The sequence below is a fragment of the Balaenoptera physalus genome (genome assembly GCF_965194825.1).
Source record: "Balaenoptera physalus genome assembly, contig: HAP1_SCAFFOLD_752, whole genome shotgun sequence".
NCBI classification, from domain to species: Eukaryota; Metazoa; Chordata; class Mammalia; order Artiodactyla; family Balaenopteridae; genus Balaenoptera; species Balaenoptera physalus.
Window position 1 is genome coordinate 246,247 of NW_028126017.1, and position 16,672 is coordinate 262,918.

Genomic DNA, 16,672 nt, shown 5'->3' on the forward strand with positions numbered 1-16,672 from the left:
TATATTCCGCCATGAAAATCTCAAGTTGTGGTCAATGTGTTGGAAAAAGTATGCACTTAATCAGTATTTCCAGTTTGGATTTATGGCCTCTTGGTGGAAGCAAGTCAGGAGAGTCAAAAGCAGAAAGAGATAACCATCTCCGTGTGTCCCACCACCTTCTCCTACAGCAAGAGGGAACCCACCTGCCCCATGGCTGAGCACAACTACACCACACAGGAACTCACAGCGCCTGGCCCTGAAATCATCCGAAACCCAGGGCCAATGCAGATCTGTGAAACTGGGTCCTAAATGCTGCTTTTAATTGACATGCTTTTGTTATCTGTATTGTTTAGACAGCTGCAACGTAAGCATGATAGAAACATTGTTGAAATCAAGTAAAAAATAGTAGCTCTCTTACAGTGTTTGTCACAATTCCGATTTCAGAGGAAGTGTTAACTTAAATAGGATTTAGCCAAATATGTTTAAAAATAGGTCAAGATCGGGATTTCCCCGGTGGTCCAGTGATTAAGACTTTGCCTTCCAATGAAGGGGGTGCAGGTTCAATCCCTGGTCAGGGAGCTAAGATCCCACATGCCTCAGGGCCAGAAAAGCAAAACATAAAACAGAAGCAATATTGTAACAAGTTCAATAAAGACTTTAAAAATGGTCCACATCAAAAAGCTCTTTAAAAAAAATATGTCAAGATCACACAGCTGTTTTTAAACTAATTGTGTATTTAAAGCTGTTTTGGTAGTTTTAGTGACAACATAGAGATGCTTTTTTCTCAGCATTTTAAATTTGAGTTAGCAATACTGTTAAACCAAAATGATTAGGGTCATACGGTTCACACTGTAATTTCAAAATTAACTCTTACACAAGAGAAGTTAATCTTAGAATAGGACAAAGAAATATATATTTGAAAACTAAGTTTAAGTAAATGTGAAATAAGTCCTTTGCAACATATAATTGCCATTTCATAAGAAAAGTAAAAGGCTGTGTGTTAGTCAGAGCAGAGGTAAGACAATTCTCCATGGGTTTCTCACATTTCTGCACATCTTACAAACAGAAGCACCGACAGCCCTTTATTCTCAGCTATCTTTCCAAGGATGTTTAGATAGAAAACAGCCTTGTAAGATAATGTCTTCTTCCAGAGGTAAGGGCAAGCATGCTTACCTCCCAAAAGACTCTGATTCCCTGAACTCTTGTATTATAACCCACTGTGTGTGCAGGCATCCATCTGGGCCTATCCACACAGCCCCTGTGTGACTCAGGGTCAAGGAGAACCAAGGCAAATATTCGGATGCCCATGCTGGCTGCAGTGGTTTATGAGTAACCAAGTAAGTAATAGAGTTCTTTGTTTCTGACCCATAAGTCTTCTGTCTTCTACCTGCATCCATGGAAAACGGCAGCTTAACTTGTTGCAAATAGGGCAAAATCTCAGATACTCCAAAGTTCTGCATGGAAAGATTAAAGTTCATCTCTCAGAAGACTTACCATAGAATGCATATGAAAAGGTCTATGACTAAATAATCTATTTATTTCAGGTCACTATGCAAACATTTATATATTTTAACATCTTGATCTGCTCAATATGTTAAAATATATATGTATGTTTGTACTCTTTTGTTTTTTATTGATGCATGATTAGAAATTCTTCTTTGTTTCCTTTTTAAAAATGGTATGTATTGCATTGTTTTCTGATAGAAAATAACAATGAAAAAAAATGTAGTCTGTGGTCTCACTAGTCAGAAAATCCCTGGTGACATAAAAAATAAATAATAGACATAGGCACACTTGGCTAGAAAATTCAAATAGTACAGAAAAGCTTAAAGAACACAGAAGCCACTCTTTCCAACCCAGCACCAACTTAACCATTTTTATGGTTTATTAAAATTGTCTGGGCTTCCCTGGTGGCGCAGTGGTTGAGAGTCTGCCTGCCGATGCAGGGGACACGGGTTCTAGCCCTGGTCTGGGAAGATCCCACATGCCGCGGAGCAACTAGGCCCGTGAGCCACAACTACTGAGCCTGCGCGTCTGGCGCCTGTGCTCCGCAACAAGAGAGGCCGCGATAGTGAGAGGCCCGCGCACCGCGATGAAGAGTGGCCCCAGCTCGCCGCAACTGGAGAAAGCCCTCGCACAGAAACGAAGACCCAACACAGCCAAAAATAAATAAATAAATAAATAATTAATTAATTAAAAATGAATATCTGCTTAAAAAAATTGTCTTTTATTTCTGCATTTACTGCTTCCCATAAATCCTTTCTTTTCAGATTTTCTGGTAGGAAACTCCACAATCTAAGACAGGGAAGGCATCAGGTTCCTGGTTTAGGCACGGTGGCCACCATCCTTCTGCCATGAGATCCTTCTCATCATTAACAATGTTCTAGGGAAGCTGCAGCTTAGGTTCCAGGCACTGGGGGAAACGTAAGCAAATACTTCCTCCTTCCTCTTCCCAACAGGGAAGTGTGCTGGGCCCACAAGACTCCAGTCCCTGTCACCTGGGGACACCCTCCCCTTTTCTTTTCCAAAAGGGAAAGAGAAAAAGATCTACCATGGCCATAGTTAATCTTCTGAAGAGCAGATCAGGAGCTTATTTTTGCTTTAACCATTTAGAAGCAGGATCAACTGAAGTCACTATTGTGAACTGATTACCATTCATTTTAAATTAAAATGTGACATAATAAAAAGCATGCATCTCGTTAACTATATGTCACATTTGCTCAGCTCTAAATTTTGCTACACCATATTCTATTCATGTAATTTCAGTCTTTGAGTTTGTTTCTGCAGTAAAATTTCCACCTACATAAAATTTTACAGAATTGAAGAAACATGCTATGTGTACAGCCAGATCTTTATCATTTCAAAATGTTTATATCCATACTTCAGTATGCTTTGATGATCTTATTTTTAACCTCAGAGTACAGGTTGGACTCTTTAGATATGCAGATTAATCTATGATCTTGTGATTTCAGAGTCACAGGCAATGATGGTATCATTCACCAACCAATTGCTAGTGTCAGGAAGCAGACTTTTCTTCTGCCCTATTAGGTTTAGTAATTAGGGGCCTGCAAATTAAAATGACAAAAGATAGTTTAACAGGAGAAGAAGTTTATTCACATATATGGGAGCTAACAAGAGAAGTAACTATCTCACTAAATGTTTAAAGTTAGAGGTTTATATATCTAACTTAGCAGAGAAAAGGAAAGTGGAAGAAAGGACTTCTATTCTTTTAGAAAAATAAATGAACGATAAGTAATTTTGTGATTATTTTGTGTCTGCACGTTCAAGGGGGTCTTTCCTTCTTCTATGCGAATCTCCCCAGAGAGGGGATTTGTGGTAGGTTTACTCTTGATTTCTCTCCTGGGAGTAGACCTGTCTTGAAGAGGGAATCATAGAAGCCTCATTTCTCAGAAATGTCTGCTTTTAGTCAAATAAGGAAAGCTCTTTCTGCATCTGTTGATTCCCAAATGTTTTGAGATTAAAATAATCTCCATACCAACTCTGAGGGTCCAACTGGGTCTCTAGGCATTCCTCCCTATATGTCCTCACTTGTAATGCTGTGAGGCAGTGCCTACTCTACCTTGTACAGATAAGGAAACTGGCTCAGAAGGACTCAGTTACCTGCCTCTGGTGAACAACTAGCCAGTTTCAGAGCTGGATTATTACAAGGGACATCTGAATCCATAGCCCAGCCTCTTAGCCCTTTGAGACATGATCACTCAAGAGATCTTAGAGGGCTTCCCTGGTGGTGCAGTGGTTAAGAATCCACCTGTCAAGGCAGGGGACACGGGTTCGAGCCCTGGTCTGGGAAGATCCCACATGCCGCAGAGCAACTAAACCCGTGGGCCACAGCTACTGAGCCTGTGGGCCACAACTACTGAAGCCCACATGCCTAGAGCCCGTGCTCCGCAACAAGAGAAGCCACTGCAATGAGAAGCCCGTGCATTGCAACGAGTAGTCCCCGCTGGGTGCAACTAAAGAAAGCCCATGAGTGGCAACAAAGACCCAACACAGCCAAAAATAAAATAGAACAACAACAACAAACGTTTAAAAAAAATAAGAGAGATCTTAGAGCTCATGTGATCCAACCCTCTTTATGCTATTGAATAAATTTGTTTACCTCACTGTCAATCACTAAATGGGGGGTCTTGGACAATTTTCTCAGCCCATTTGTGTCCCGGTTTTTCCATCTGTAAAATGATTACAGTATTCACTTCAGAAGCATGCTTTGAGGAACAGTGCCAGGCACATAGTAAGTGCTAAGTATCTGCTCTTATTATTATTTACTTTAGAGACATCAACACATTCTTATAAAATATTCCAAGACTAAGTGTACAGAATAAAACATGTAAATCATCTCTTACCCACCTGCCCACCCTCTTCCCAGGGGTCACCATCAGTGGATGTGTTTCTAGTCCTTCACCATCATAGTCATACATATTTTTAATCTGTGCAAACACTCATGAGCTGTTTTCATGCATTTTAACAGAAATGGAATCATATTTTGCAAATTATTCTCCAACCTCCTGTTTCCATTTAAACCACTCAAGTCTTATAGATCTTTCCATGTCAGAACATCTCAGTGTTGCTCATTCTTTTTTAACAGCTGCATGGTGTTATACTGAATGGACTTAAAATGATGTACCCTTCTGATACTGATAAGCTTCTAGGCAGTTGTGGGGCTTTTGGTTTTGTTTTTCTCATGTAGCTAGACAGGCTCTTAGTGATTAGACATGTGGAAAAGCTAAAGAGAGCATGTTGTTCCAGAAAAGTTCACATTAATATACAGCAGAGACTCTTCTCTCATGATCGGCTTCATGTCTCTCCAGCTCTGATAGATAGTATCATCTAAACAAACATTTGGGGTTTTTTTTTACCCATTTCTAGTGGGGCTGCACTTTTGGTTCCCTAACAACTTGCAGCTTCTGATCTGGGCAGAGTGAAGAACAAAAATAAAGGTGATGGTGGAGCTTGTGCCTAGGATGACACCCACTGCACTGAGATAATGAAACAGCCACTGAATGAGGCACGTTTGACCCTGGGGATGTCAGAGGTTTCTAAGGGAGCTTTTAATGGGCTAGTATCACAGGGTCACTTTTTAAAAACAGGTTCTACTTAAGTTGGACTGCATCCTTCTGCATATTTCTTTCTACCATCCTAGTTTCCTTCCAAACCAACGGGATGACAGACCATGCTACAATAACATGAACATGTCGGTTTACATGAGGGAGTAGGGAGTTTACCCTTATCTGGGGAATTCTGAAATAGAGACTCCTGGAGGCACTATTTCTACCTGAATGTTTTGCACACTGCTAACGAATCACTTCTTAACTGCATGAGAGAGGAGTTTTTCTATGTACCATTTCAAATCAGAATCCGATGGTATTTTACCATTAGGCAACAAAAGATCATCAGTTTCCAAAATTTAGTGAAATTTACAATAATTGAAAAAAATTTTTGTGCTAGCAAAAGTATCCAAGAGAGAAGAATCCAAGCCAGGAGCAAATATATTATCAAATTATTCATGAAATAATAATGATAATGATGTTGTGTGTTTGTGGAGAGCTTCCCATAAATGACGCCCTGAGCCAAGCACTTGGCTTAGATCACCTCACTTAATTGTCTCGACAGCGTAATCACTCTCACCTAAATATGAATTCAATCAGTCTGACTGGTTGAAATGCAAGGAAGAGTTCACTGATGTTCCCTGGTTTATAAAGAAAACTGCTTGTTATTACTTCTCTTCTGGATTATTTCACAGACATTAGATCGAAGTTTTAGAAGAAAATTCCCCATTTTAGTTTAGCAGATCTTCCCATGTTTTTATCATGTCTTAGCTATAAAAATTTCAGAAATGCAAATATATAATGTAATATAATATACTCTTCACAAATAAGTAAAAGCAAAGATTTATCTCATTCACAAAAAATGCTAAAAAAGCAAGATAGCAGAATTAATGCTTTAAACTTAACACCTGACTACTACAGGCTACTACAGATGAATAAACGTCTATAGAAGACAAAGTACAGGGACTCCGCTGGTGGCGCAGTGGTTAGGAGTCCGCCTGCCAATGCAGGGGACACGGGTTTGAGCCCTGATACACGAAGATCCCATGTGCTACAGAGCAACTAAGCCCGTGCGCCACAACTACTGAGCCTGTGCTCTAGAGCCCGCAAGCTCTGCAACATGAGAAAGCCACCGCAATGAGAAGCCCGCGCACTGCAACGAAGAGTAGCCCCCACTCGCCTCACTATAAAGAAGGACTATATGATGAACAGCATCAAATTTATAATCACTGGGTAAACCATGAGGTACGATTTGAAATATACTAGAAATGGTCAGTGTCTTTCAAAATATCCCTTCTAGTCTTCCCCATAGTGTCTAAGGGGCCACCATGGCATTGAAATATTGATTTACTGTGAATCTCAAAGACTTTTCAATCTTAAGAAGTGTCTTTCTGAAATGGAACTATCCTTTGTGGCATTCTTTTTTAAAAAAAAATTAATTAATTAATTATTTTTAAAAATAGATCTTTATTGGAGTATAATTGCTTCACAATATTGTGTTAGTTTGTGTTGTACAACAAAGTGACTCTTTTAAGTCAGGGTCTCTCATCCGTTTATTCATCCAACAATATTACTTGAACCACAATTGCCAGCAGGCGCCGTGTAAGGCTCTGAAGAGGATGGGAGACAGAGGCAGAGCTTTCCTAGGAAAGCTCACATTTTCACCTCCTTTATTCTCACCTGAGAGCAGCTGACACAGAAAGAGCAGGAGAAAATGTTGATGTCTGAGTAGGTAAGAGAGAAAGGACAGAACACTCTCTTTGACTGCCTTACTATGAGCTGCCATGGGCTGGCTCTGTGGACAGAACATAAAACATGTGGCAAGATTGTGCTGGGGTAAGTGGTTTCTACATGGACTATTTCTAAGACAGTGTTATGCTCTTACAATTTCTCACTTTCATTGTATAACTGTCTTTGCTCTGAGTACATTTCAGAGAAAAATCTTAGGTGAGCATTCAAGTAAAGCAATGAAAATGTACTGCAGTGTGATCAAGCGGGTATTTTAGCGATTTATAATTATGCCTCTAACATATAAAATGCTCTACACTTCACAAGTTGGACTTGTTAGGAGGCAGATAAATTCATGAATGTGTGCAGTCTCTATTATATTTCTATCCTGGACTATTTTTCTTAAAGATTTTTATAGCTGCATAGGAGGTGATTTTAAGAAAAATACTTTGACTACTTTTTTCATGTTAAATACTCACTACAAATATTGTAGGAATATTCAAAGATAGAATTCTCCTGTTCACCTCCTGTCTTGAAGAAGCTTTTACTTTGTGTTTTTGAGTGACATAAAGTCTCTTTGACTTTGTGTTTGAAAGTAACATAAGTGTGGTAAGTGTCATGATACAAGGATGGCATTTTCGGTTCCGTGCCTGTCCCTCAAAGGTTCAGTGAAGCACAGAGGGGCAGGTGACTTCCTTACTGTTTCTGTGTGGGCTCTGCCTGTCCCATCACTGAGTCTGCCTGTCATCCTCGTGCAGATGGGCAGGCAGTTTACAGGCCCCATGGGGTCTGTGTCCTGGCTTCAATGTTGGACCCATTAGGAGAGCCCTGGGGGACCACATGAGTTGCCCGCAGGGTCCTACCTGAGCTCAGGGGAGCAAAGGGGGAGATTGAGGGCAGTGAGAGCTCTCAGCACCGCTGCCCCTGGCCTCCCTCCCTGGACGTAGTGATGAATGCCCAGACCTAAGAGCCTTCTGTCCATCTTTGCTGCACATATAAACTTAGTGAGGCAGTGATGAATTTGTGGAGAAAACAATCTTTTTTTAAGTCCAAAGAACTAAATTAGAGTTCCTGACCTGTTGTGATTCCAACTTTGTATACATCTCTTAATCTCCATGAACCTCCATTTTTCTGTGCAAAAGAGAGGTAACAGTGATTGCCCTGACTACCTCCACGATGGAAGATGTATTGGTGCTTTACGTACAATGAAAAACTATACAGGAGTTCCATGGCCGATGGTTTGTAGAATGAGGCAAGGTAGAATAAAAACAGTGACAGAAGGAACAAAAACAGAAAGACGGGGTGTTCTTTTCTTTTAAACAATAATGAATTCACTGAGGAGTCTGAAAAGTTCCAGGAGCTGGGTGCTGCAGAGCCCAGCGGACACCATGGAAACCTTAGCGGGATGTCCAGTGTTTCAATGTTGCATCACCGTTAACTAATAGGAAGCCAGTTTCCTCTCCCTAACTTTCGGAGAACTAAGGATTGTATATTTTGGAAAATAAGGTTGAAAATGAGAATAAAGAGTGAAGATGATTGGATTGTAAATTTTTTTTTTAATTTCCTATTTTCCTGCTGCCTCAACACCCAGGGGACCAGGTGCGTGGGTGTGCCCAGGCTGGTTCCTGCCGCAAGATTCCCTTTTTGCACTCCCCGACTGGGACTTAGACATTCCAAGAAACGATGAAATCTCTTCAAGCCTTGTTTCTGCTCCACCCAGACTTGCCCAAGGTCCTCACTCTCTCTCGACTCCCCACCTGCTAGGTGGCTGCTGAATGGTGAGGTGCGCCCTGTCTTCTCCTCTAGGACCTGTGAGTATAATAAACCCTGTAATTTCTTCTGCAGAAATATTGCAGTGGCCCTTAAAGACCCTACAAGGGGGACTTACTCCCCCATTTACAATGATACTGGCAGCAAATGGAATTTTAATTCCAAATGTATGTAGTTTGGGAAAGCTAGATGATTTCCTATACAGACTATCTAGAAGGTTCTGTTGGCTCCTAGACACCCAATAAGCTATTAGAGAGTCTGCTTCCTGGACCTTGGCTCACAATAGCTCAGTTTCTCAGGCCCCATCTTTATTTCATTCTCCCCATTTACACTGGCGCTTATGACTGTCAGCCATGGTTTATGACTAATAAAACCCTATTGTGTAAAATGCACTAGAGTGAGGACCTTGCACAACAGGTGATTTAGGCATAAGAAGCTATCCTTCTGCTATATTCTTTTAAAATACTGAATCATTTTTTAAAACATGAATTACAAGCTGTCAGGGATGTCAGTCATGTACACGCAGATATGCAACTAAAACTGTGCAGGTGTATCCCTCAGATTGTTTAGTGCTTACAATTTATTTTTGAAAGACATTTTGTGCTAAGTGAATGTAATCTAACATATAATTTTGGTATGTTTTACGAAAGGGACAATCATACTTCTCATTATTACCATTTAATTAATATGAAAAGAGTTAGTTTGGCTTTTGCTCAATTTTGAATGTGATTTTTAAATCTCATTTTATTAATTTAGATGAACTATAGAACTATAGGGGCTTCCCTGGTGGCACAGTGGTTGAGAATCTGCCTGCCAATGCAGGGGACATGTGTTCGAGCCCTGGTCCAGGAAGATCCCACATGCCGCGGAGCAACTGGGCCCGTGAGCCACAACTACTGAGCCTGCGCGTCTGGAGCCTGTGCTCCGCAACAGGAGGGGCCGCGATGGTGGGAGGCCCGCGCATCGCGATGAGTGGCCCCCGCTTGCCGCGGCTGGAGAAGGCCCTCGCACAGAAACGAAGACCCAACACAGACATAGATAAATAAATAAATAAATAAATAAATAAATAATTAAAAAAAAAATTGGGAAACAGGTTTGAAATGCATTCTGGAACTGATATTTTGCTAATTATCCATGTCTAGAAAACACAGTGTCATGTAAACAGTCCTTAACACAAAAAAACTAGCTTTAAAAAAATTTTCCCCATTGTCCTGACATCTAATTTGAGGCTCTCATAATAAGGTCTGACACTTTAGACAACATTTATTATCTTTTTTATTAGGGGCTATTATTAACATCCATGTCCTGTTTACAAAAGCTGTTACGACCAAGTACATGTCAGGAGGTGTGTGACATGGTTACAAGACAGCTCAAAGGAAAATGGAAGTGGAGCGCTTACATCAGGGTGTGGAGGTGAAACTAGCAAGTGGGCACATCTGTTGCTTCATTATCTCCTCTGCTAACGGCACTACGTGTATAACCCTTAGCAAAATTTAAAGCTTACAAATTCTTTAAAACTCAAATTCTTTCTAAGATTTCCTCATTTCCTGCAATCTTTATTCCAAAATTCCAAAATTTCCTCTCAACCACAAGCACAATGTCTTTTCCTTTGATCCACATCTTAAACATGCCACAACTCTGGCTGTTCTGTAATGCATTATTAAACTTTTTATTTTGAAATAATTTCAGATTTACAAACGAGTTGCAAAGATGGGATAGGGAGTTCCTGTCTACTTTTTACTCAGTGTGTCCTAATGTTAATATCTGACATCACCATGGTATTTTGATCAAAACTAAGCTATTAACACTGGTACAATGGTAACAAAACGACAAACTTTCTTTTGATGTCTCCAGTTTTTCCACTAACTAACTCCCTTTTTCTGTTCCAGAACCCCACATTGCATTTAGTCACCTTGTCTCCTTAGTGTCTTCCAACCTGTGATAGTTTTCAGTCTTTCTTTGTCTTTAATAACAAGATTGATCACCACCCAACACCTCCCTGCTACTTCTACTGATTTGTGCAGAGGTCCCATCTAATGTTTGATGAATGATAAGTCCTTCTGGGTTCTAGCTGAGGGTTAACTAACAGTCCCAAGTAACATTACTCTGCAACTGCCTGTAATTTTATAATAATTGCCAAAAGAAGTCAGAAATTAGGTGTTGGCATTTAGCTGATCATTTTAACTTAAAGGTTCTACATTTGAAGTTTTATATGAATCAGTTTCAATCTCTGCGAAACTGCTAAATGTCCTGTATTCTTAGTATCAAGGTTGTAAAGAATGTACTGAAGATACTTCTTCTTTTTGCATTGCACAATCTTTCTCTGTCATCTTTAATCTCTCTTGAAGCGGGAAGTATCATCAGGACGGGCACCACATGTACAGAAATGCAACAGAGTAAAAAGCATCGGCATGCTTCCAGCATCTGCCCTGGGACCAGCCTCTCCCACAGATGCAGCCACGTCTCTGTCAACCACTCTTCACCATCTGCAGGTAATCAACCTTGAACATTTCATATTCCTTACCTGTGGTGAGACGGTGCTACTGGTATGCAAATTAAGCTATCTGATTAAGTAGGTACTCTGATAAAGTAATGAAACTGCAGAATTCCCTGTGCTGCAAAGCAATTCATTTCAGCTGGGTAACACAGCCACGGCGTAATCCCCAGACCCCTGTAGGGTGATGATGTTGAATTACTGTGCATTCGCCCATGCACGCAGACCACCGGGGTAGATGCCCTTTTTTTCTAATGACTGGAAAAAGTGGGAAATGCACAAATATAACCTGAGGACTGTTAGGGAGCCCCGAACAGTTTTACTGACGAGTAAGGGAGATCACTGTTCTGTAATGGAAAACAAAACAAAATACACTGAAACAACATTAAAGTGGGTACGCTTGAGCACAGCCGCCCCACCAGCTCTTAGCTGCAGAGCAGTGGTTCTGAAACTGATCAGCCTGCATTATTCAATGTTGCAAATCTTCAGTAAATTCCCCCTGGGAACCAACACCCCCTGAAACAGAGCCCAGGGATTTGCAGTTACTGTTTTGGAGTCACCAGTGCTGAACCCACAAGAAAGGCACTTGCCCTCCCACCCAGCTCTTCCCCTGACCACACCACAGACTGTCTTTTTCCATTGTCACCGTCCTGTCTCCTGCCTCAGCCCCTTAGTTGAATAAAGTGTCACAATTCATACAAAGGAAAACATGTCCAGAGGGTCTGACTTGCACAGAACAAGGTTCCACAGCTTAGGACACTGAACACAAAACATCCCTCCCAGCAAAGTGTGATAGGTATGCTTTAGGGCTGCAATGAGAATTCAACAAGAAGCTGTGTTAGAGCATTTTACTTACTTACTTAAAGCACAATACTTTCTCTCCCATACACAATCGCAAGACGGGAGACAGTCATGGTGAAAGAGGGGTGACATCCAGAGTGTGGGGCATTGCAGTCTTTTCATTACTGAATGGCCCGTTACCTGCCACTTTATACTAGATAAAGAAGAGAAAATGAGGAAAGCCAAAACTTGTCACAAGCATGTGATGTGTTCAGGACCCTCCCAGATGCTCTAAGTGCTACCTCACAACTCCTCCATGCACCCGGCAAGTGGGACGGGTGTTACAGTCTCTACTTTGCAGACAAGCAAAAAACAATCATTTTAGGTTCGGGTGAGGGTATTTTATTAAAGCTTAGCTCCCTTTTCATTCTCTACCCCTTCTAAGAACATATCCCTGTGATTTGTCAGTTATTCAGTATTGTTTGCTTATCAATACCAGACTGTCTTTTTTTTTTTTTTTAGCTACTTTATTTATTGATTTATTTTATCTTTTGGCTGTGTTGGGTCTTCGTTTCGTGCGAGGGCTTTCTCTAGTTGCAGCAAGCGGGGGCCACTGTTTATCGCGGTGCGGGGGCCGCTCTTCATCGCGGTGCGCCGGCCTTTCACTATTGCGGCCCCTCCCGTTGCGGGGCACAGGCTCCAGACGCGCAGGCTCAGTAGTTGTGGCTCACGGGCTCAGTTGCTCCGCGGCATGTGGGATCTTCCCAGACCAGGGCTCGAACCCGTGTCCCCTGCATTAGCAGGCAGATTCTCAACCACTGCGCCACCAGGGAAGCCCCAGACTGTCTTTTATATTGATATACTGGCAGATATATTGGAAGGTTTCTGTCTCTAGTTATGCCTGTGTGATTGTTTCCCCGACCTTTCTTTGGCTCAGACACAGGCAGTGACTTGTGTGTTTGGGGAGAGGAAAGGCTGAACAGGAAACTCTCAGCTAGGGCCTTAATTATTCTGGTCACTGATCAAGACAAAAATGACCCCTGCCCCTGGTGGCCATGGGGCATGCACTGTCATAATGAGTGTCAGCTTTGTGCAGAGGGGGAAATTACCCAGAGGTGAAAAGGAGAATAGCTCATGCCTTCTTCAAGTTGGAACAAGGTCCAGAGCAGAAAGATACCGAAGGGAGCAAAGTCAAGTGGGATAATTTGAAGTGAACAGACTAACCTATCTCCAGGGCATCTAAATGTCAAGCAAGTAAATGGCTAAATTGAAATTGTAACCAAGGGAAGTTTCCCTCCAAGATCTTCATTACATTGTCTCAAATGGGAGCTCATCAAGCTCTGTGTATTTCTTTCCTCATTTAAATGCATCTTAATTCTCAGAAAACTCATTCCAGATTCCAGGCGGGGCTGGGTGAGTGGGGAGAGGGTGAGATAAACAGGAGTAACAGATGTTCCCAGGAAAAAGGGGCCATAGGGCGGCAGGCCCTGGGGATGCTCCCTGACCATCCCACTCAGAGATCTCTGGGATTTATATATTGGTGTTTTTGTCACAACCCTGCCTACATTACTGAGGGAAATTTAAGCATTTGCTCCAGCTCTGATTTCTTAAGGAGCAATTCCAACTATCTACATATACCATTTCTGACTATCAGGATGTAAAAAATGCAGAAATCCTCCCTCTGGACCTGTCTAGGTAACCTCTGATTCCCATTCTGCTGTGCTTCCTGCAGTCTGCTAGCAGCCTGAGCAGGAGACAACAGGTAGTTTTCCAAAAAGTGCATCCATAATGAAAAAAATCACACAGAGCTGCCTAATTGTAAAACAAATTCCTGTACTAAAGGCAGACATACCCTATAATGGTTTTGTAAACAGACAATTTAAAATTAAATAAAAAATAAGTGTATACTTGTTAATTTGTGATTCAAATTAAATGCCAGTGATATTAAAGAAAAAAAGCAGTGTGACTGTTCACACGTGACTCCCTTAAGTTCTGTGTGCAGTGAGTGTCCCGAGGGACAATTTTCAATGCCCTTGGCAATTAACATTCATCGCTGCAGCTCTTTCTGCATAAAATAAACAAAAATCCATTGCTACTGTGTGTTTTGTTTTGCTTCTCTCATAGACACTCCTGACCAAGTTTTAAAGAAACACACAGTAGAGAGGCATTCAGATCTGAATTGATCTCAGGCTTTGCAGTTCTTATGTGTTTGAAGTTCTGTATTGACAAGACTATAAGATGATTTTGCTAATTTCTCACCTTAGAAATAAAATACGAATTGCTCAGCAAGCCTATAAACCATCCGAACATGTACTAAATACCTCATGCATGACTGAATAAAATGTATGACCAAGTTTATTCGTGCATCTCCCGTGAAATCTTCATGTTTATGAGAGATGCAGCTCTGAGATCTGGTCTAATTCTATAAAAGCATCACTGTGCATCTTTCAGAGGCCCCCTGAGTTATTCAGAACAGATATGATTCCAGATCATTGTTGAGGCCACTCAGAATAGCTGCATCTCCCTCTGATATGTAGAGAACAGTGGGGAATCCAGGATGCCCAGAAGGGCAGGAGGCCAGGCGTTCTGCTCCAAGGCCCCCACCACTTCCCAGGGACACACCGTTACTCTTCTTAAGGCAAGAGCTCCTTTTTCTTTTTAATTAAATTCAGTGTAGGATCATGTCAGGAAATGCAAGGGTGAGATGCTTAGAAATAAAACCATGAGTACTAAATTATCCATCCATACTTGACTGCTCAGTTAGCCAGAAGCCTTTGGAAAAAAAGTCCATTGATGGTAAAACTTACATTTTCTTTAGTGATGTTATGTAGCTGAATTCATTACAATTTGTAAGCACACTGTGGAAGCCTTGGATAAAAAGAGATATGTACAGATGAGCTGCTATACAAAATAGAGTAGTAAAATGAGAATGCAAAAAGGATGAGGTCTAAGCATCACAAAATGTAAATACTACTGACAAAGGTGCATTTTTTTGGGGTGTAGGCATTCATCCCCAGCAAAGTATGGCATTATTTTGTGTCGGAGAAAAGCCTGCTCCACTGGATTTCCTTGGAGGAAACATGGCAACAAGGGAAGAGTCTACTACAAGGATCACAGGACAGAGAGAACAGGGAACCCCTGAAATACCATCTTCCAGTCAGCCACTAGTCCAGAAGCTCCTCATTAATGTTCAGAGCAAAGGTGGGAGTAGCTGACCACAGGGTCCACTGAGATATTCCATTAGCCTTTGTCACTGGCTGTGGTCTTCCTGGACCAGTCTCTGTGCCACAAGTTAAACCAGAAGTTCAAGACTCCTGTGTGCTTTGATTTCACATAGGATCCATGTATCATCAGTGATCCCAGATGCCTCATGAAAGGTTGCTAATTGAACCTCACCCCTTTGGCAGGATTGAAGGTCACCTCACTTGGTACGTCTTTCATCAGTGACTCCAAACAAGAAAAAGGGAATATCCCTACAAGAGGTAATGCAATTGCATTGGATGAGTAAAGCAATATGTGATGGGACAAAATATATCTCCATAGGGATGCCAATAATATTTATTAAAAGTGGAGTAAACAAAGACATCATGGTGTATGTCAAGGATACATACTGTTAAATAAATAACTTTCATGAACATTTCTGTATATTATACATGATATAAAAGTGAATTACTTTGGAAAAGAACAGAGTAGAATTTGCTAGACAACTATTTTTGAATTTGGATAGTGCTTAGAAGGGCTTCCACATACCTTTTGGGAAGTTGCCAAGTACGTCATAGGCAGTACTTACTCTTGGAAAAATACTATGGCAAAATTGTGGCCACCATAAGATACTTACTGGGCAGATTATAAACACAGACATAATTTTGCAAGGATAAACTGTTGTGTTTTTCATTCCTCTCCGGTAAATCCTGTTAGCCAGTGATCATTATCCCATGAAGCCCTAGAGAAGCCAGGGGGGGCAAAGACCAACTAAGAAAATAGGAAACAGGACGTGTGATGTCTCCCTCTTTGGCAGGAAGAAGAGATGGGAACCCAGACGATCGTGGGAAAGAGAGGAAATGGAGGAAGGGTAAAAGGTGGTGGGAGGGTGATTCAGACACCTTGCTCAGGAACGAAGTCCCAGGGGGATCAGAAAAGTGAGAGGAATAAGCAAGCTGTGGAAAGGCTTTGTCTTGGCTTCCATTTGGAATTTTGGGAGATCACCTTGTAGGGGGCTGTGTAGTCATTACTAATGGTTGCCAACTATTTCCCTTCTTCTACCTTCCAGGCACTTGGAGGATTGCGATTTCCACGCCCCCTGGTGGTTCGGTGGGGCTATGTGACCAGCTCTGGCAACAAGCTCTGAGTGGAAGTGATAGGTTACTTCTGGACTAAACTGCCAGGACAAAACCATTTGACGAACTTTTTCCCCTTGGCATGGTGAACCAGACTGCCCACAGGCCATCAAAAGGGGGCACAGAAGTGAGATGAGAGTCTGACTGGATCTGAACAGAAGGTCAACTTGGCAAAGGCAAATTAAACCTGTAACCAAGGCTGCTCAGGCTGGAAACCAAATGAGACTCATGGTCAGGCTTCAGGGAGGTAAGAAGTGACATCGCAAAGATCCCAGAAGGAACAATGACCTGTTCCCTGGGAACACGGTCTTACCAAGAGGTAAATCCGCCATAGGCTTCAGGAGCAGGTGGCAAGTAACCCTCAGCGTTAAAAGCAGACAAACTCCCTTCAGCAGATAGCAAGGAGCTGAGCCCCAACGTGAGAAGCCCCACCATCCAGCTCCATGAGGGCACCAGCCCTTCTGTAAACCCAAACACTGTCTTGGAAAGAAGCAGGAACAAAGAAATCTGAGCATCCC

At 41.7% G+C, this 16,672-nt stretch overlaps 1 protein-coding gene across 8 annotated transcripts in view; it reads right to left on the reverse strand.

The window, feature by feature from the left end:
* LOC309653649 (V-type proton ATPase subunit B-like) overlaps window positions 1–16,672 on the reverse strand; it is a 248,640-nt gene that overhangs the window by 126,937 nt on the left and 105,031 nt on the right. The window lies entirely within an intron of this gene.